This window comes from Tursiops truncatus, chromosome 3, assembly GCF_011762595.2.
Source record: "Tursiops truncatus isolate mTurTru1 chromosome 3, mTurTru1.mat.Y, whole genome shotgun sequence".
Classification (NCBI taxonomy): domain Eukaryota; kingdom Metazoa; phylum Chordata; class Mammalia; order Artiodactyla; family Delphinidae; genus Tursiops; species Tursiops truncatus.
In genome coordinates, this window is record NC_047036.1 from 32,536,360 (window position 1) to 32,556,637 (window position 20,278).

At 39.4% G+C, this 20,278-nt stretch overlaps 2 pseudogenes; both read right to left on the reverse strand.

Moving 5' to 3' along the window:
- Positions 1–2,525: 2,525 nt before the first annotated feature.
- LOC141278179 (cilia- and flagella-associated protein 53 pseudogene) lies at positions 2,526–3,486 on the reverse strand (annotated as a pseudogene).
- An 86-nt stretch (positions 3,487–3,572) lies between these two features.
- Positions 3,573–4,325, reverse strand: LOC101328973 (cilia- and flagella-associated protein 53-like; annotated as a pseudogene).
- Between the last annotated feature and the right edge of the window lie 15,953 nt (positions 4,326–20,278).

A 20,278-nucleotide genomic window follows, 5' to 3' on the forward strand; every position in this document is an offset into this window, starting at 1 on the left:
ATAACACTTCTGTCTAGTACCCATATAAGTGGGGGATTTTTGCTTTGGAAAAATAGTCCATTATAGTGTATACAGCCATAGGCTTTGGGATGAAACTGCTTGTGTTTAAATCTGAATTCTACCTTTTATTACCTGTGACACCTTGGATATTTATCTTCTCTGGGCCTCAGATTCCTCATCTATCAAGTGGGGATGGTAATACTAACACTCCAGGGGATTTCTGTGAAGATGAATTGAGATAGTCTAAGCCAAGTGATGGTTGCAGGTATGTTCTCAACAAAGGTATATTATTTTGTCTGTTAACTTAGGGAAGAAGGATGCTCTTTGTCAGGAATTGGCCAAAGTAATGCTAGAGCATAATTAGGCCATTTTCAAGACACTGCAGGACGTCTGTTCTATTTTCCTCTCTTGCTTGTGCACATCAGCTGCTTACAAAGCTGACTCAGGATAAGAACACCAGCCTTGTCAGTCACCTAGGGAGACACCTCTGTCTTGCTGTTTCCAGACTCCCCCAAAGGTTCCAATCAAATAGCATATAGTACTGCTGGTTTGGGGCACAGACAGCCCCTAATTCAGCCTTCTCCCAAATTCCATGCCATATTTTGTCACCTGAGCCTTGAAAGTTTTGCCATTTTAAGTCTCTTTTGAGTAGGTCTAGCTGCTTCTGAACCCATTACAAGAATCTGCTTGGGAAGGAATGAAGGAAACGGTTCTGGCAGGTTCTAGCACTCCTCCTATAATCTAAGGATCTCAGACATTAGCCACCATTCTCTCCTTTACTTCCTGCCCCAAACGGCAGGCACATCAGTGGGCAAGTATACAGTGGGAGCTCTGCAGGTAGCAGCACGGCTTTCCAGCACAGCCAGCCCCAAAGCTCATTTAAACCAGCCATGCTGTTGTGGTTTGCTAACTATTGTCTTTACCAGTGAATTCTATGTGCTGGGTAAGTCCAGGGTGCAGACCACTGTGGAAAGCTTCCAGGCCAACCTTTGTGCTGGTGAAGCCCAATTAAACAGAAGTACACCAGGCAGGAAGCACTCCTGCCTACAGGTCAGTGTGTGTCTCACAAGTTGCTTTTTAAACAAAATCCAGTGCCATTTATTTGGTTAGATAATCCAAGGCGTACTTTCATTAACCAGAGTCAATCTATCTCTTTCCTCCAAAATGAAAGACGCATTTAAGTTCTCTGGCTTTCTCTTTAGTGGTAGATGAAGGCAATTTAAAAAACTGACTAAGAAGAATTCCCCTTGGATTCATCCTTCTACCTTCCTCCAAGCACAGCATTAAAGATGAACCAGCATCACGCTGTACTGAGCAAGGCGCCAGATTATACTTTAACAAAGCTAATGTGAGCTTTGATCTTTAACCCTTGAATAGTGGTCACAGAGAGCAGTTTCACTTAATCTATTAGCATCTATAAACACAGTCTCAGGCATTTACTTTTAGAGAAAATAACCTGCTCATTTCAGTGGAACAAGGTGGACAGCCAAGGTCAATGAAGCATCAAAAGTAAGTTTTCCAGCCCGTCGTGGAGGCGGGATGGGGGATGACATTTTTTTTTTAATGGTATTTAACAAATAGCATCTGAATGGAATTTTAAATCAAAACCCCAGATGATAAAATCTTGGCAGAAGAACCTACTATTTTTAGCACTTTTTTTTTTTTTTTTTTTTACCTTCTGACATCTGTTCTTCTCACTTTCTGAAATAACCATTTCACTTAGCTAATGCTGTGAGGTGTGGGCTGAGAAGTTACTCATTTTCTCTGTCACCCATAGAAACAATTTCTTATGACTTAAAGGAGATTTTTTTACCCACCTCTTTCATATGAGGTAAATCCTTACCAAGCTTGAGAAACAATCAAAATTCAGAAAGTCTGAGAGCTACCTCGTGGAATCCTGGCTTGCTTTTCTCAGGCAGGAGAAATATATCACTTGCCCCACCTACAGGTATGACTTGGAATTGCCTGTAAAGGGGATTCTGGGAGCAGAAGGTATTTACTGAATCTCAAATTTAAACCAAACACCATGAAAGAGATAAGACAGAATTAAAAGATAAAATTTCTATTCTCAAAGAACATATAATGTGTGGGAAAAGTAAAACTACTTAGAAATTATAACAAAAGTGTAATATATAATTTTCCAAGGATTCTGTGAAGATGGTAGGTTCACTATATGTGCTTGACCCCTTTCTCTCCCCAGGGTCCCCACTGAGACCCTGAAGACTTGTTTTGTATAAGTTTGGGGCAGGAAGGAGGGAAGGAAATGTTAGCCAGCTGTAGAGTCAGGAGGGGGAGGGGTCCCACCTGCACAGCAATGATCAAGGGCTCCTGGCCACAGCCTGGGGCAGCCAAGTGATTTCCTTGTAAGGCCCTGGGACAGGGATGCTGAAAAGCCCTAGCCCCTGAGAAGAGGCTAGCACATCCAGAGGAGCCTGGGACAAAAATCCAAGGTTACTGCAGATACTTGAGGAGGTCAGCCGGCTGTCCAGGCCTGTCACCTCAGTGACCCCAGGAGGGGCTGCCAGTTTCCAGAAGAGGCCTGCCTGGCTCAGCCACACTGTTCCCCTCTCGTGTTAACTTTCTTTGCCTCGAGATCAGGAGAGGCCCAGGAATCTGGTGGCTTCTGTCGCTATCCATTAATCCCAAGATCACAGCTGGTTGGCCCATTGTCACCAGCCTCCTGGAGTAGTAAAGCAATTTTTTTTTTTCTGTCTGCCAATTCTCAACTCTCATGGAAACAGATCGCCAGTTCTAAGGAATCTCCCTCCTAATTATAATATGCTGGGCTGCTTGTGGGTCTGCAAGGATGGTGATAAAATTGAAGAGGCTACTGTACTTTGTTATTTTTAAAGAACATACAAGCATATTGTAGTCATAAATATTAAAAGACTGAGAAAAAATATGTTGGCGTTTATGAGACTATGCTGGAAGCTTATTATGACAAACTGTCCACATGGGGTGCATGTTTCTGGATGACACCTGATGGGTGATCTAGATCTCCTGGATCTTGGCCTGACAAATCTTGTTTGCTGCTATCTCTGCTTGAAACTTCATCCTCCTCTGCTTCCTGAGACTGCAGCTGGTAGGATATTTGCATCTGCAGCAGCCTTCTGTACTCTTGGGCTAAACCGTAGCCTCTTGCAAAATTCTCCTACTCTCTGTTAAGTTCTTCAAGACCTTCGTTTGTGGGATCCTATTCCATAGCACCTTCTTCCTGATCTTTTCCTTTTCTTTGCAAGCTTTCTTGCACTTGAACTTTTCTTGTACACATGACCTCATTCCCACGTTGTTTCCTTTCCTTCCCGTCAAGTCGCAGCAAACTGTCCTTCTCAGCCAACTTCTTTTCCTTCTTTTCCTCTATTATTCTGTCTAATTCTTTCTCCCAAGCATCTTCCTCTTCACGTTGCTCTGCTAAATATCCCCGAGAAAGCTTCCGTTTTCTTCCCATGTCTTCTCTTTTTTTGCTTCTTTCTTATTAGTCTCTTCGTGGACCTTTTTTTTTTTTTTTTTGCAGTGGCCTCTCCCGTTGCGGAGCACAGGCTCCGGACGCGCAGGCTCAGCGGCCATGGTTCACGGGCCCAGCCGCTCCGCGGCATGTGGGATCTTCCCGGACCGGGGCACGAACCCGTGTCCCCTACATCGGCAGGCGGACTCTCAACCACTGCGCCACCAGGGAAGCCCTATTCGTGGAACTTTTGAAGGGCCCTTTGCATGAGCTTCATGTTCAAGTCCTGCTCTGTTCTCTATTCCTGTTGAATAGGTCCTACCTTCTCTCAGAGGGCTTTTTGCAAAAAGGTCCTAATTTCCTGCTTTGTCTCCTCTTCCTTTAGCTTATACTGTTCTTTCTCAAGTTTACCCTTTGTACCGTTGTTTCTCCTCTTCTCTGTCGCTGCACCACCCGCTCTTGTGTTTGATGTTGGTGACCTGGGCGCCCAGGCCCTGGTGTGTGTTCTCCACCAGCTCTTTCTGTCTCCTCGCCTCCTGGGCTTCTCAGTTTTTCTTGGCTCATTGGTCTTTCTCCCAGGATTCTGAGACCATCTCCTCTTCCACCAGCTTCTACCTCTTCAGCTCCTCACTGAATTCTGCCTGTGCTTTCCGCTCTTCACACACCTTCTGACGGATATAAAGCAACTCAACATGGACCTTCTCGCAGCATTACTTGAATTGCTATCTAACTTTTCAGCCACAAAACTCTGTCTTTATTTTTCTTTTTTCTCTTTCAATAATGATTTTTCTTCTCATTCTTTGTTTTCCTCCTCAATTTTTTCTTCTTTCAACTGCATTTCAGTAAAATACTCATTTTCTTCTGATGTTAAATGTTCATGTAGTTTATTTCATCTTTTGTCAGTGTAGATGGAATACTGTACTTAAATATTTTTTAATATATTGAGGTAACATTGGTTTATAACATATATGTTTCATGTGTACAACATTCTATTTCACCTAATGTACACACTACAGTGTGCTCACCACCAAAAGCTTAGTTTCCATCCATTGTGATATATAATTCCCTTTACTGGTTCAGACCTTCCCACACACCTTCCCCTCTGGTAACCATTACTCTGTTCTCTGTGTCTACATGTTTATTTTTGTTTGGTTTAATTTATTTACTTATTTATTTATTTACCACGTATGAGTGAATTCATAAGGTACTTGTCTTTCTCCATCTGGCTTATTTCACTTAGAATAATACCCTCAAGATCCATCTATATGGATCTATATGCAAATGGCAAGATTTCATTTTTTCTGGCTTAGTAGTATTCCATTGTATATACATATACCACATCTTTATGTCCATTCATCCATTGATGAGTACTTAGGCTATTTCCATATCTTGGGTATTGTAAATAATGCTGCCATGAACATAGGGGTGTATACAACTTTTTGAATTAGTTTTTTCATATTCTTCAAAAACTATCCAGAGTGGAACAGCTGGGTCATATGCTAGTTCTATTCTTAATATTTTGAGGAATCTCCATATTGTTTTACATAATGCCTGCACCAATTTATATTCCCACCAACAATGTGTGAGGTGTTTCTCCACCTCCTTTCCGACACTTGTTATCTCTTGCCTTTTTGATAATAGCCATTCTAACAGGTGAGAGGTGATAGCCCATTGTGGTTTTGATTTTCATTTCTCTAATAACTAGTGATGTTAAACATTTTTCCACGTGACTATTGGCCATCTGTATGTCTTCTTTGGAAAAATGTCTGTTCAACTCCTTGCCCATTATTAAATCAGGTTGTTTTTTTGCTGTTGTTGAGTTGTACGAGTTCTTTATATATTTTGGATATAACCCTTTATCAGATACATGATTTTCAAATATCTTCTCCCATTTGGTAGGTTGTCTTTTTGTTTGGTTGATGGTTGCCTTTGCTGTGCAGAAGCTTTTAGTTTGATGCGGTCTCATTTGTTTACTTTTGTTTCCCTGTCTGAGGAGATGTATCCAGAAAGATATTGCCAAGACCAATGTCTGCACGAAGTCTTGTATGCAAATTTTCATAGCAGCTTTGTTCACAGTAGCTGAAACCCAGAAACAATCCAAATATCTATGAAATGCTAATATGAAATAAAAGGAATGAACAGTACTGCTATACAAAACAACATGGAGGGATCTTAAAATCATTACACTAAGTAACAGAATCCAGACACAAAAGATAGCATATGGTATGATTTTATTCACATAGAGTTCTATCTGAAAGGAAAGCTATAGTGACATATAGTAGACCAGTGGTTGCTAGGGCTTGGGGGTCCCTAGGGGTTGGGGGTAAGAACAAGGGATATATGAAAAAGGGCATAAGACATATTAGGGTGATGGAAATTTTCTTTACCTTATTTGTGGTTATGGTTATTCAACTGTTGTCAAAACTCATCAAATTGTACCATTAAAATGGATAAATTTCAGTGTATGTAAATTATACTTTAAAAATCTAATTAATTTAAAAATATCTAATAAATTCTGTCATTTAATAATAGTACTATTATGAGTTGTGGGACTCACTGCTACCTCTTGGGATTTTTGCTGCATAGGCATCATACCTGTAGCAATATGCTTGATACTATCTATTAATTCTTAAGGGTTTACTATATGGCAGGCACTTGTTTGAGTGATTTTACAGTTTTTGATTAAATAATCTTTCTACCAGCCCTGCGAGGGAAGCATTGTTATCTCCATTTGACAGATGAGGAAACTAATCACAAAAATATTAATTAACAGCTAGTAAGTGTCAAATTTACATTTTGAAACAGGTAATTTGACTTTAGAGACCAGATTCTTAACCATGACTGCACGGTGAAAGGCAAACACAGGAAATGTACATGTCAATACACTGCAGTCTGTTTAATCTCCCAAATGAAGGGTATATGCAAATAGTAAGTCCTATGAATTCAAGAAGGGTGAGACTTGGCATGGGAAACCTTCATTGGGAAAGGTAATTCTAGTTCAGCGTCTTAAAGTTTGAGAAAGATTTGAATGGTTGAGTAGCATCAGAAAATGTGACTTTCTGAAAGTCACCTGATGTTAGACAAGGCACTTTACTTCTCATAAAGCCAATCATTTCATTCTTAGACTCAACTGGGATATTCTCAGTAATAAAGGGTGAACACTCACAGTCTCTTCTAAGCAAAAGTCATGTCAATTTGTTAATTGTAATTTGGTGTGCTTTAAAATCAAAGGTAATTCTTACCAGAAACTTTAACATCTGCTATTAGATTAGACATTAAAGCCGTATTCAGAGAGAATTTTAAAATATTGAAGCCAAACCTTTCACACTTTTGAAAAAAGAAATTGCTTCAAATGTTGTGCTCCAGTCATTCCAGCAGATGGCAATACAATCATTGTTTAAAAAAAATTGCTTCACTATCCAACTTAAAAAAAAAAAAAAGACAAAACCAACTTTTATTTATTTATTTATTTACCTCTGTGGTGAGTCCTTCTCTGTGGTAAGCTAAAACAATGAATTCTACACAAGATTTTTAAAGACTGCAAAGCTTTCTAACACCCTAATTATAAAGGACTTTAAATACTAAACTAAACACTGATCTTTATTCTGTAGAAAATGGGGAAAAAGTACATGGTTTTTGAGTCAGGACTGACACGGTCAGAACTGTACGTTAGGAAAATCACTCTGACAGGGAAAGGATGCGTGGAAGGATGTGGAAAGATAGAATAAATATTGCTTGAAATGGTCTAGAACAGAAGTAATAGGAACTTGATCTTGGCCATGGCAGTAAAAACTATGGCTTACATGAGGAAATAACTGCAGGTATGCAAGTGAGAGACCTGAGCAATTGATTGAATGTTAGAAGTTCCAAAGAAGGAAGAGCCAAAGATAACTCTTGTGTTTGAATCCTGGTTTGGGCGAAAGCTTACCAGAAGGGGCAGGAATGGGTTTGGACCAAAGGGAATTTTTTGCAGTGCCATGACGCACCTATATCCTGATTTAACTCAGCAGTTGACAAGCCAGTCTGCTGTTTAGATGCGAAGCAAAATTTAAGAGACAGATGCACACATGGTGGGTATTTGCGGCCACAGGAGTAGATGAGAAAGTCTGAGAGAGAAAAAGCCTGAAGTCCTAGAAACCTTCTGGAGAATGCTTGCATTTAGGAGAAACTGATGATAGGATTAAGTTTAGCAGGATTTTCAGGTGAGCATGCTGTCTTCAAGGGCCTATGAACAAGGACAAATGGAACAAGAATAACATTTCACAAACTTTGAGATCCTTTGTAAAGAGGTCATTGGACTTTGAGAAACCATTAAACAAATGGATGGAGGCAGAAAGATTATTATGAGAAAGGAGTGGAGAGCTTAAGAAAAAGTGTAAACTCTCTTTTTAAATTTTTTTAAAAAATTTTTTGACTACGTTGGGTCTTCGTTGCTGCACACGGGCTTTCTCTAGTTGTGGCGAGCGGGGGCCACTCTTCCTTGCTGTGCGCATGCTTATTGAAGTGGCTTCTCTTGTGGAGCACAGGCTCTAGGCACGTGGGCTTCAGTAGTTGCAGCACGTGGGCTCAGTACTTGTGGCTCGCGGGCCCTAGAGAGCTCCGCGGCATGTGGGATCTTCCCGGACCAGGGATGGAACCCGTGTCCCCTGCATTGGCAGGCGGATTCCCAACCACTGCAGCACCAGGGAAGTCCCTGTAAACTCTCTTTTGAGAAGTTTGGCAGTGAAGGGAAGGGAAGACCTGGTTCTGTAGATTGACTGGACAGTGGGGACAAGGGGAGATTTTTATACAACACAGAGCTTTCCGTATGTTTGTATCTGCCGTGAAGGAGACATTTGAAATTATATGAAAACTGTTTTCCTTTTTCTTCTTAAATGGCATCTAGATAATTTAATGAAACTGCATAACTTCATTTTACCAGAAATTTGTAGATGTAAGAAAAAATGGGAAATATAATTTGACAGTGAATGTTACAACATGTTTCTCATTATTTATTATTTATCCAGTGTCTACCTGGCTCCTTCCTCTCTGTTGCTGATGCCTGAAGCTTTGGGACTATGAAACTTAGTCATGCTAATCCAGTCTGTTCCCAGAGTCCAAGATCTTTTGAAATGGCAACAAGTGATAGCTCTGAAGGGGCTGCGGTAGCATCAACCAAGCATTTAGAATCATAGAAAACTCTAAAGCACATTCCTCTGTTACGATATGTGAGATGTGAGCATGTTTTCTTGTCCAAACTTTTAATTCTACCCTTTCTGTTTTTTTTTTTTTTTTTCTTAAGAAAAATCAGTTGGCAATGCTTTATCTTGTTGGCAGAATTCCTGAGGTATAGAATTTGCTTCTTGCCACTAGAATTTTTGTGTCATGTGTCATTTTTGTGCAAAGGAATCTGCAGAGGCTGCCAGTTGAATCTGTCTGAGGAAAAAATAATATAGCCTTGAGTTGCAAACAACCAAGTCTGCCATCAAATATGATAAACATACTGGTTTCATTAAAAACTAATAGCGAGGGGCTTCCCTGGTGGCACAGTGGTTGAGAATCTGCCTGCTAATGCAGGGGACACGGGTTCGAGCCCTGGTCTGGGAGGATCCCACATGCTGCGGAGCAACTAGGCCCGTGAGCCACAACTACTGAGCCTGCGCGTCTGGAGCCTGTGCTCCGCAACAAGAGAGGCCGCGATAGTGAAAGGTCCGTGCACCGCGATGAAGAGTGGCCCCCGCTTGCCACGACTAGAGAAAGCCCTCGCACAGAAACGAAGACCCAACACAGCAAAAATAAATAAATTACTAACCCCCAACATCAGAAAAAAAAAAAACAAAAAAAAACCTAATAGCAAGACAGAATTTTCAAACACAGAGACAATGGAAAGTAAAGACAGGGAGAAGGTAGGGGGAAATCCTCCAGGAACTCTTATGTGTTCTTTACAGCACAAACAGTTGATTTATAAATTCCCAAACACCTGTCTCTGCTTTCAATTCTTTAAAACCACCCTGTACCACTTCTGTCAATAGTCCCATCAAGTGAAAGATGATGAAATTGCTCCCGCCTGCTAGGTATCTCACCCCACATGTTGACATGTTTGGAGGGCCGGGAATGTTGCGGTCTGGTAAATGATAGGGCTACCATGGAGGGCTGCACAATACAATTTTTATGTATATCAGAACCCAAACAGAGAAAGCGAAGAAATCAACTTTTTTTTTTTTACATCTGTAAAGATCAGAAATGCAATTTTAACTCTGACTTTCAATAAACAGAGATTTATTTTTAATGGGGAGGGCATGTCATTCATTTACTCCTTTTTATATTTTTTGCAGAATCGATTGATTAGGTGGTGAACACATTATACACCTATTATCCTGATCATTGCTTTGGAAGTAGTGGGAATCCAAATTCATAGAGAAAACAGATTCTCTAAATAGATCCTCCTACTTTCAATAAAGCTGTCTTCTTAGGTTAGATCTTAAGATCCTTAAGGACAGGAACTTGTTCTTATCCTTTTTTATTTTTTATTTACTTATGTGTCTATTTTTGTCATATTGTCACATTATATATTTTATATATATATATATATAATATATATATATATATAATATATATATATTTTTTGTCACACTATATATTTTAAAAATACATAGTGTATTTTTAAAATACTACCTGTTTAACTCTTTTAAATTTTGACAATCACTTTCAGTTTTCAAGTCAACAGCCATTCCCACTCCTAAGCCAACAAAACCTTTATTCCGTTTAACTCTCTGGTGGCAATGGACTCTAGGAAAGGAGGGAGGTCCTCCCCCAGCCCAGGAGGTGAATGGTGATTGGTTTTAAACCAAATTGGGCTGGCTCTCCTACGTCCTCATTTACGATTGGTTTAGAGTGGGACATAGAAACAGCTTCTGGCCAATGAGACCTGAGGGGAAGTCTGCGGGGACCTTTGAGAGTTTTTTCTGTTCTGATGTGAAGAGGGAAACATAGAAGAGACCCTTTCACCTTTCCTACTTTTTAATACAACTGTGTGAGGGCATCATGTTTGTAGCAGTGCCACACTCGCGGGGAAAGCTAGAGAACTGAAAAGAGCTGAAGCAGAAGGCCCACTTCGTGGCAGGATTCACCAACGCTGTTAATTACTTTTGGGCTTCCGGCCATGAGAGATGATAATAAATGCCCTCATGACTTCAGCCACATTTAGTTGGATATTTTGTACTTTGTAGCCAAAACCATTCTAACTGAGGCAGCAATTTAAAAAGATCTCTCTTATAGTAATAAAATAATAACAATTTGGTTATTACTTGGACTAAGCTATTCCCTTTCCAGGAACGTTGTATTAAAATTTAAATAACTTCAAAAAAAATTAAAAAAATAAAATAAAAAGATCTCTCACATTACCTCATTGATTCTGCTAATAATCTTGTGAGTGTTATCTGGAGTCTGCTGAGGACGTCGAGACCCAGAATGTTGAGCTGACGTGACTAACACTGCAAAACTAGTAGGTGGCAGACCTAACACTGAAATCCTAGCTTTGGATGACCCTGCACGTGCTCTGGGTAATGCACTTGATTGTTTAACTTGGGCTGAGTAAGGACGAGTAAAGATTTGCTGAGATGAGTGAAGCTGCAATCTTGGGGAAATTTCCTTTATTCCTCAGGCAATCCCTCATGAACTTTCAGGTCTGCTAAAGGCTGTCTCTTCCTAACACTCTGGGGGAGTCCATTGTTAGTATTCCTAGACATAAAGATTTGGAAGGAAATTCTTTTTCACATTTGTCCCATCTTCTTCCTGCCTTTCACTGATTTGTACTGAAAATTCAGTCTGCTCTTACTTCTAATGGAATGCCCTGTTCCAAGAACCTCACTGTTATCTGTGAGGTGAGATGGAGTCCAGCCTCACAGGAGAACTCTTGCCCTTCCGCTTTCTGATCATCTATCTTCCTTGGGCATGGGTAAGTGCGATTCCCAATTCCACTTCGATTTCCAAAGGAGGGGATAGCTTCTCTGCTTCATACTGGCTCTGACTTAGACCTGTGACCATCCCTGGATCTTACCAGGCCCATTTCCACACTCTTTAAACTTCACAAATGCCTAGCACAAAATCCCTGCCACCCCTGCCTTATAAACTACTTCTGGGAGCAGGTGTGATTTTTATCACTCTCTGTCTTAACATGGGTTTCTTAAAAAACAAAGCCCAATGTACAAACTTAGAAGCTAATGCTTTACTGGGAGTTCAGTCCCGGGAAATCTAGAGTGCAGGACAGTGGGTGCATTAACAAATCCAGCAGTGCTCTAATCCAGTCTCTTCTTGGCAGTTGGTGTCATATGTGGGATCTATAATGGTGACTCCATTGGCATTTGGTGCCTGCCTCTGGAACCACTCTTGCTGGCCAGTAATCAAAACAAGTGGTCAAGTGTGGGCAGGAAGGGTCTGTTGAGTTAGACTTATTGGCTTTGAGTGATGCAGAAACTGGGTCCGAACCCAATCAGTGTTCCCAGCAAGCTGAGAAGGCATCTCTTTTTTTTTCCTTCTAGTTTTATTGAGGTATAATTGGCATACACTGCTGTACGAGTTTAAGGTGCACAGCATAATGATTTGTAAGACATTTCTTTTTTTTCCCCTCACTTTAAAGGGGTTGGGTCTCTCCTAGAGGTTGATATCCTCACTCCTGCATCTCTAGCGCTTACCTGTTCCTCCAGAGCCATAGGTAGACGGGCCAGTGCTTATTTTCATGGATGAATAAAGGCGTCCCTACCCACCCCCAAGAATGTGCAAATTATGAAATCCTATTTTGTATCTTCACTGTGTGGAACATTCTTTAACCGTAAGGGAATAAATTCCTTTTTAGGATCTGAGATCCTCTTGATATTGGCTAACTTGTATTGCTACAGTCATTACACTTTATCAGAACAAAACGTAAATCGAAAACTTTTGTCTTGTACAGTATGTTTTGATGGGTGCACCAAAATTTTTATTTTCTCTATTGCTTTCATAAAACACACAGAAACTGATGAGTTTGAATTATATAAACTCGGCAGGGACGGAAAGCATTAGATTAGTTCAAGGAGAAGGAGATGAGGCAGGAGATATAATTCAGATAATCAAAAATGGTTGTTTTAGTTCTGGAGCAGAGTTTTAAGTTATATTTTTTCTTCTTGTCTAAATTTTTCTATGTTTGTAGAAAATTTTAAGAAAGGGTTTGCTTTTCTTTAATAATAAGCCAGTATCCACCAATGGAACTTCTTCTCTGTAAAAATCTCTGAGCAATATATTTGGAAACTCATGTCTATAAAGGCAGAATTGGAGACATAAGTCTGATTTAACTCCACATGTCAGCAACAATACTTGAGCTGCATTCCTTTTATCACTTGTCACCAACAAATACAATTTAGCCAGTGATTCTTGATGAAAAGCATCACGTGTGCCATGGGAAGTCCAGGGATCGCACTCTCTATGGTGTGGTGAGCTCTCAGGCTCACTGTACCACGTTCCCATCTCAGCTGCATATTGCAATGTGTTGACCAGACCCTGCCTCTCATGACATATTTGTGATGGAACTGGAGCATTTTAGCTGCCCCCATAGCCACAGAACTGGAGCAGATTTATGATCTAGGTGAAGTGCTCTGAGTTTTGGTCAACACTGTCAAAATAAAATAGCGTTAGAAGAAGAGTGGCTGCTGAGGAAAAAAGTCAAATACAGATGTTCTGCTTGGTCTGATACTTCACTTTGGATACTAGAAAGAGCGGAGCATCTGGATTTAGACCCAGTTCAGTTTTATTCCTGGCTTCTTCATTTATTAACTCTGTATATTAGAGTGTGTTTTAAAAAATTTCAGAATCTCAGTTTCTTCTCTGCAAAATGGGAATGCTCATTCTGACCTCAAAAGGCTCCTGTGAATAGGAAATGAGAGGCTGAATGGAACTATAGGCTCACATCCTGACTCCTAGTAGGTCTTCATTAGAGTTCTACCTCTCTCTTTCTCCTTCCTCCTCTGCCCAACACACACTCCCTCCAACATTTCTACAGACCAGGTGTGCCGTAGAACCTGGTGCTTGGCTTACACAGCAGTTCTCTCTGATCTGTCTTGACACCTTCCACTGTCCATGCGAGGAAAGCTGTATTTTCTTTCCCCAGCTTCCTTTGCATCTAGAGATGGAGGACACACTTCTGGCCAATAGGACATAAAAGGATATCTCCCGAGAATTTTCAAGGAAAGTTTTGGCTTACTGATAAACAAAGAGAAGCAGCTGGAAACACTCTTCTTCCTACCTTGAACGCCTGGATCTGGGACAGCCATTTTGTCACCATGTGGCAATAAGCATGCTAGAAAATCCACAAGAATCAACAGAGCCTTGCAGAGATGCAAGTCCTGACTTCGGCTTGTAGCTGCCTATTCCAGTTTTTCAGTACATAAGAAAACAACTTTATTTGGTCAAGCCACTTGACATACATAATTAGGTAAATGGGACAGGGGTTAGAAGAAGAGGAGAAAGAAAGGGAGAGAAAGAGGGAGAGAGTATGAGAGAGAGACAGAGACAGAGAGAGAGACAAACAGACTACTCCCATAATACGCAGCTGGGGAAGCAAATCCTCCGATTTCTGAAGTTCTAAATATCAGTGTGGCAGGCTACATAATGGTTTTCCCAAAGGTATCCAGGTCTTGATCTCTGGAACCTGTGAAGATTGCCTTATATGGCAAAAAAGCCTTTGTAAATGTGATTAAGTTTAAGATTCTTAAGAAGGGGCAGATTATCAGAGTGGGCCCTAAATACAACCGTGTGTAGCCTTATAAGAGGGAAGCAGAGGGAGACTGACACAAACACACAGAACAGAAGACCAGTTGATCACGGAGGCAGAGATTGGACCCATGTGGTCACAAGCCAAGGAATACTGGCAGCCTCCAGAAGCTGGAAGAGGCAAGGAGTGGAAAGCAGTCTCTACCAGAGCCTCCAAGGGACCGCGGCCCTGTCAACACCTTGATCTCAGCCCAGTAATACAGACTTTGGACTTCCAGTCTCCAGAACTGTGAGAAAACACTTCTGTTGTTTTAAGCCACTCAGTTTGTGGTAATTTGTTACAGCAGCCGCGGGACATTAATAGAGTTAGCTGTCAAAAATTTTATGAGTAATAGTGATAAATGATATTTATTGAATGCCCTCTGTGGACCAGGCAACCACACTAACCTCTCTGCATCCATCCTCGTTAGTCCTCCCAACAGTCCTCCGAGGCAGCTTCTCCTCTTATCTCCATTTCCCAGCAAGGAGAGCCACTCCAAGGAAGGTAAGGAACCTGTCCAGAGTCACACAGCAAGTGAGCACTGGAGATGGAATCTGAACTCCAGCCACCTTGATTCCATAACCATTCTAGCTGTGCTGCTGAAGAAATGATGGTAAACTTGCTGTCTATGTTCCCAGTTACATCGCTAAGACAAGTTACTAAATAAAACAATCGTGTAGAATTGACATCTGTAATTGGACATACTAGGTCCTTCAACCTCCTCAAGAACATGTCCTTCACAGATTAAAAAATGAGTGCTTATCAAGTATCAGATGCTGAGCTGAGCAAAGATGGCAAAGATAACTAAGACGAACAGCCTTGTCTCCAGAGGCTTATAGCTCTGTACCCTCCCATCTCACACTATTGCTTTATGAAGTGGCACTGCATGGCAAGCCTAGCCATTATACCAAAATTCCATATCAAAATACAACTTCTAAACTGTTTACTTAAACCAATATAAATTGATGTAAATTAATTGTAACTTTGAATGATCTACATTGCTATTCTTTTCCATATGTCTAAATACTGGAAAATAAATATATGAAAAGGAAGGAAGGAAGGAGGAAAGAAAAAAAGAAAGGAGAAATAACTATTTTCAGTAATCACAGCAGGATTACTAATTACCTCATACCTCTGCTAAAAAATTCCTTGGTTATTCTTTCTAACTGGCGTATCAATATTCTTCACATGACATTTTCCGAGTCTCTGATGATAAAACGTGTGTTTTGTTAGTACAAACCCCCTGTATTTTAAGGTTAAAATTTTCTTGTTTTTATTAAGCTTTTCATTTTTAATTTGCCCCTGTGTTTCTTCTCCTGTCTAAAAAGTGAATAGCTGAAGAGAAGTTTTCTATTGCCTTCCAATGTTCCACAGGATGGCTCTGAGCCTGGTTAAGTCATTGAGGCCTTAATTTGTGCATTTTATTGTTTTCAGTTTTCTTTCCTCATTCCATCTAGTCCAATGAGGTCGGCCTTTGTAGTTCTGTATGCTAGGTTTTTTGCCAAGGAAAAAGTAGAAATATCATCATGTCAATAGTTCTTTGTATCTTTTGTAAAAGACTAAACTATTTGTCCATGAACCCAGGTTAGATCCCTTGCATTAAAATTTCCTGCTAAGAGTGAAAAAGGGTCTGATATTGAAAGGTGTTTAATCAAATAATATGTCAGTGCAGCATCAGTTAACATAGATGATATATGTGGTTAGCACAGATATTAATCCATTTGCAGTGGAAGGGTATTTATACCATGTATTCAAACTGTTATTAACACAACTGTTTTATTTACAGCTCCTCAAAAATTTCTTCTTGAAAGATAAATCTGACAATACTTCCTGAAAATAGAGATAATTGAAATTGAGACTTTTAATAAATGTTTATTTAGAGACCTGTAGCTTAATTTTCGTAAGATTTTACTTTTATGATTTTAAGTCAATTGTTTTTCCTCTTTTTAGTTTTGGAACTGATTTTAAAAATAACAAAATAAAAAATTACCTTCTCTAAGCTACTTATTTGTTTAAGTGGGAAAATAATTAGTTGTTGGCCTATTTAAAAAATGTCTTCCAAATGTTGAGTTAAGAAACAAGTCTGGATTTAATTTGTGAGAAATGCACACACAAATTGAAAAAAATGAAATTCTGTCTTTTGCACTCCTTTGCACTTTCAAAAGCTGCTGACACTTTAAAGTCAACCGCTGAAAAGTATTTTTGATCTGCACTTATAATCTATGAGATTAGGTTAAATAATCTTGATATTCTCTCTGTGAAATCTCCATACTTGTGGTTGTGATAGCATCATCCAAATCCGTTCCCTGAAATCTTGAAAAACAAAGATGCTCATAAAATGGATTAAACAAAACCAGCTTGAGTTCTTCATGAATACACTTGGAAGAGTCCAGCTTTCTGTACCATACTGACATTCTTTTATTGAATTCCCTAAAATATTACAAAACAACCATTTAATAAAGCACAGCTAAATATTGGGTTGGCCAAAAAGTTCGTTCAGGGTTTTCCATAAGCTCTTATGGATTATGGAAAGTCAATAGATTAGAAGTCACTGCAATGAGACAGAACGCCATCTTGACTGATTTCAGCAGTATCTCACAAAAGGGAAGTATGAATGGACATCTATAGGGGGTTAGGGTCTGGGCAGGTGTTTCAAGGTGTAGAGATGATAAAAGTGCTCCAAATCTGTGACATGATAGTTTAGGATTGGTGGACAGAGTGAGTGTCTCAAGGGAAGATTTGATGGATAAACTATTATTTGAGAAGACAACTCTTTGTTCAAGTAATCAGTGCATGAATATTTTGAAAAAAATAATATTTGTTGATTTATGGTCTTTTCTGGGCAAAGTTTTATTGAACAACTAAGTCAGTTTGATACTGGTAGTCTCAGTTTACATTTTTTGTCTCGATATATATTTCTAGTTTATTTTTTTCCCAAAGACTCAGAGTTGTGAGCCCAAGGGGATGCCTTTTAGAGGTAAGCCTATGAGCTTTGGAGAAATTAACATACTGTTATGTTTACTCTGCCACTTTCACCAAAAAGGGTTGTGGAAGGGTTATAGTTAGTGGAAGACAGGAAATAAGAGAAGAAAGAAGTATGCTAGTAATTTTGTGGCAATGAGCAATCTTGCCTGTGTTTGAGGAAGAATAACTTTTACTCTGTCCTCCTTAGGGTATGACACACCAGGGCAACTGATTGTGACTCTACTTTTTACAGCATTCTGTGTTCAAGTTGGGCCAGGGAACTTGGAAAAAGAGGCAACGTTTTCCATCAAGACTCTTTAATGCTCTTAGGTGTTGCTCAGAGTTTTTGTGTAGGGAAGGGGCAAGGTAGTTGTTGATAATATATCTGCCTGGCAAAGATGATGTTGACATTCAGTCAAATGACATTCGTTTGGCCTAATAAATCACTTTGGCTGATTAACAATAAAGCATGTTAGTTTCTAGCTTTTCCATATCTAGAAACTTGGCTTCTCTTAGCTAATGTTTCTAATATCAGATTTGGCACATGTTGGAGGGTAAAATTGATTCTTTTTGAACTCTGAAAGGTAAGTAAGTCCTTGACTAAATTCATAATTATATGTGTAGTCACTTGGGTACAATTTATATTTGTAATTGGTCTGTGACTCTATTGCTTTACTTCTGTTGCTCATTGTTTAGCTTTTCTTCCAGGGAATGGGTGGCTGCAAGTCCAGCCATTCTTTGATATCCAGAAATAAGGCTGAAAGGACATCATCTCTATTTTCCCTGCTAAAGTAAGAGATGTGGCTGCTCAGGGGTATTAGAAGCGATGGCGTGAATAACATAAGACAATCAATGGATGCTTACTGAGTGTGCCTCACTGCCACTGAATCTCACTGAACCTCAGATTCCTTATCTATCAATGGTGACAAACATAATGCTTACCTCTTAAGGTTGATATGAGGATTAAATGAAAAAAATGCATATAAAGCATTGAGCAGAGTACTTGGCACATATTTAATGATAAGTGATTGCTGTCAACGTATTTATTAAAGATGAATTAAAATGTTATATATTTATGATATAATACATAGGGTGGAACAAAATAATTAGTATTTTTATCTTTGTACTCTCCAAATCAATGATTAGATGGATTGGTAACCTTGTCAGTAGAAAATCACAAAAAAAAAAAGGCCAGTGACAGGGAAATGATTGGAATATGGTGTCTGTTTATAGTTAGCGGCAGTTGTATACTTACAACGTATGGGTTTGTAACTTATATCTTATACTTTAGTTTTTTTCACTGAATACTAGTGGTGTTCTAAGTATGTTGGCAAATGTATTCTCCCTACTGGAGCATTAGTTTCCAACCAGAGTCTGAATAAAACACTAAGTATTCAGTAAGTATGTCAGGGCTTTGTTGAAGAGTGTTTGGTCACAGTGATAAGCTAGAGCACTATTTGCTCAAATCGTTCTCAGTAAATCTATTCTAATACCACACAGTGATTCAAATGATAGGATGAGGAAAATCAAGGAGAATAAAGCTCTATAGCTTCAGTAGACAAGTGGGAAGCTTACGAATCTATATCTTCTCTTATTAAGATTTACCCCATAGAAAATGATTTTCTCCTCATGCCTTTGTTAAATCATCCTCAGATAGAAATTGAAAATTAGACTGAAGTTGGAGATCTTTAGAATGAAAACACTACAGAAGTCAGAGTCAATAATATTTTTATAATAAACTCTAAAGATAGAACAAATGTTATTTTTAAATACCACATATCCATTTCCATTTGCTTTGATTATGTTAGCTTTCTTTAAAAAACTTACAAAATTAACTTATTGTCAAAATTTTTCAGTGCCACTTTATTTTCATTGCATCTTACTTCCCACCAGTTTCAATGGACTGATCTACTTTAATTTTTTGGATCAGGTTTTTATTATTTGGTGGAAGACTATCAAAGTAAAGGGAAAGTTGTTTTTCCTTTCTTGTTAAGTATACAGCCAGAGAAAACAACAATATTTTCAAGTTAAAAAGTCATTGCAACCTAATTGAAAACTTCAGGCTAAAGGCTGGGAACACTGTGTGGTTGATTATTCTAAAACAAATTGAAAACAGATTCTAGTTGGCTTTAAAAATTAATCTGGCTAATAATCAAGGTAGATAATGAATAGACACATAAAGGACAATTAAAGAAGGAACTATTCTGAAATGAATAGAAACGAGAACCAGGTTAAGTCAACGGAGTTAACAAATCCACTCATTTGGCTAAAGCATTAAGATTTTCATTTGTGTGGTTAATACAGAGTAACTTGATTTTCCAAAGATAACACTGAAGGAATGCTGGAGAGAGCTCTGATGTCTCTGGATTTTGCCCAGTTCTAAACAAGGATTAACACCAACCATGCATATATCTGCTGTGAACCCAAGCAATCTCTTAAGGTTGTTGCATCTTTTCTCCTATTCTTTGAGGATCAGAAAACAAATAAAAAATAAAAAAATAAACCCTAACCCTAACCCTTACAACCAAGAGATTGCATAAAATTCATGGAATTGTCATATTCTGTAAAATTTAAGCTACTTATCCACAAGGGGTAAGACATATGTTTTGAGTTATTTTCCCAGCTTGCAAGTGAATTCAGGTCACACATCTACTGGATTCTTTTTTGTTCATTGAAGAACGTGTGTGTGCGTGTGTGTGTGGTGGGGGGGTATGCATATATACACACACACACACACACACACACACACACACACACACACATATAGATGTATAGATTTAAACATATATATAAAAGGTATCTAAAACACACACACACACGTATGTGTTATTCGGTGAACAAAAAAGAACTCAGTAGAGGTGTAACCCAAATTCATTTACAAACTGAGAAAATAATTCAAAACATATGTTCTGGGCTTCCCTGGTGGCGCAGTGGTTGAGAGTCCACCTGCCGATGCAGGGGACACAGGTTTGTGCCCCGGTCCGGGAAGATCCCACATGCCGCGGAGCGGCTGGGCCCGTGAGCCATGGCCGCTGAGCCTGTGTGTCCGGAGCCTGTGCTCCGCAACAGGAGAGGCCACAACAGTGAGAGGCCCGCGTACCGCAAAA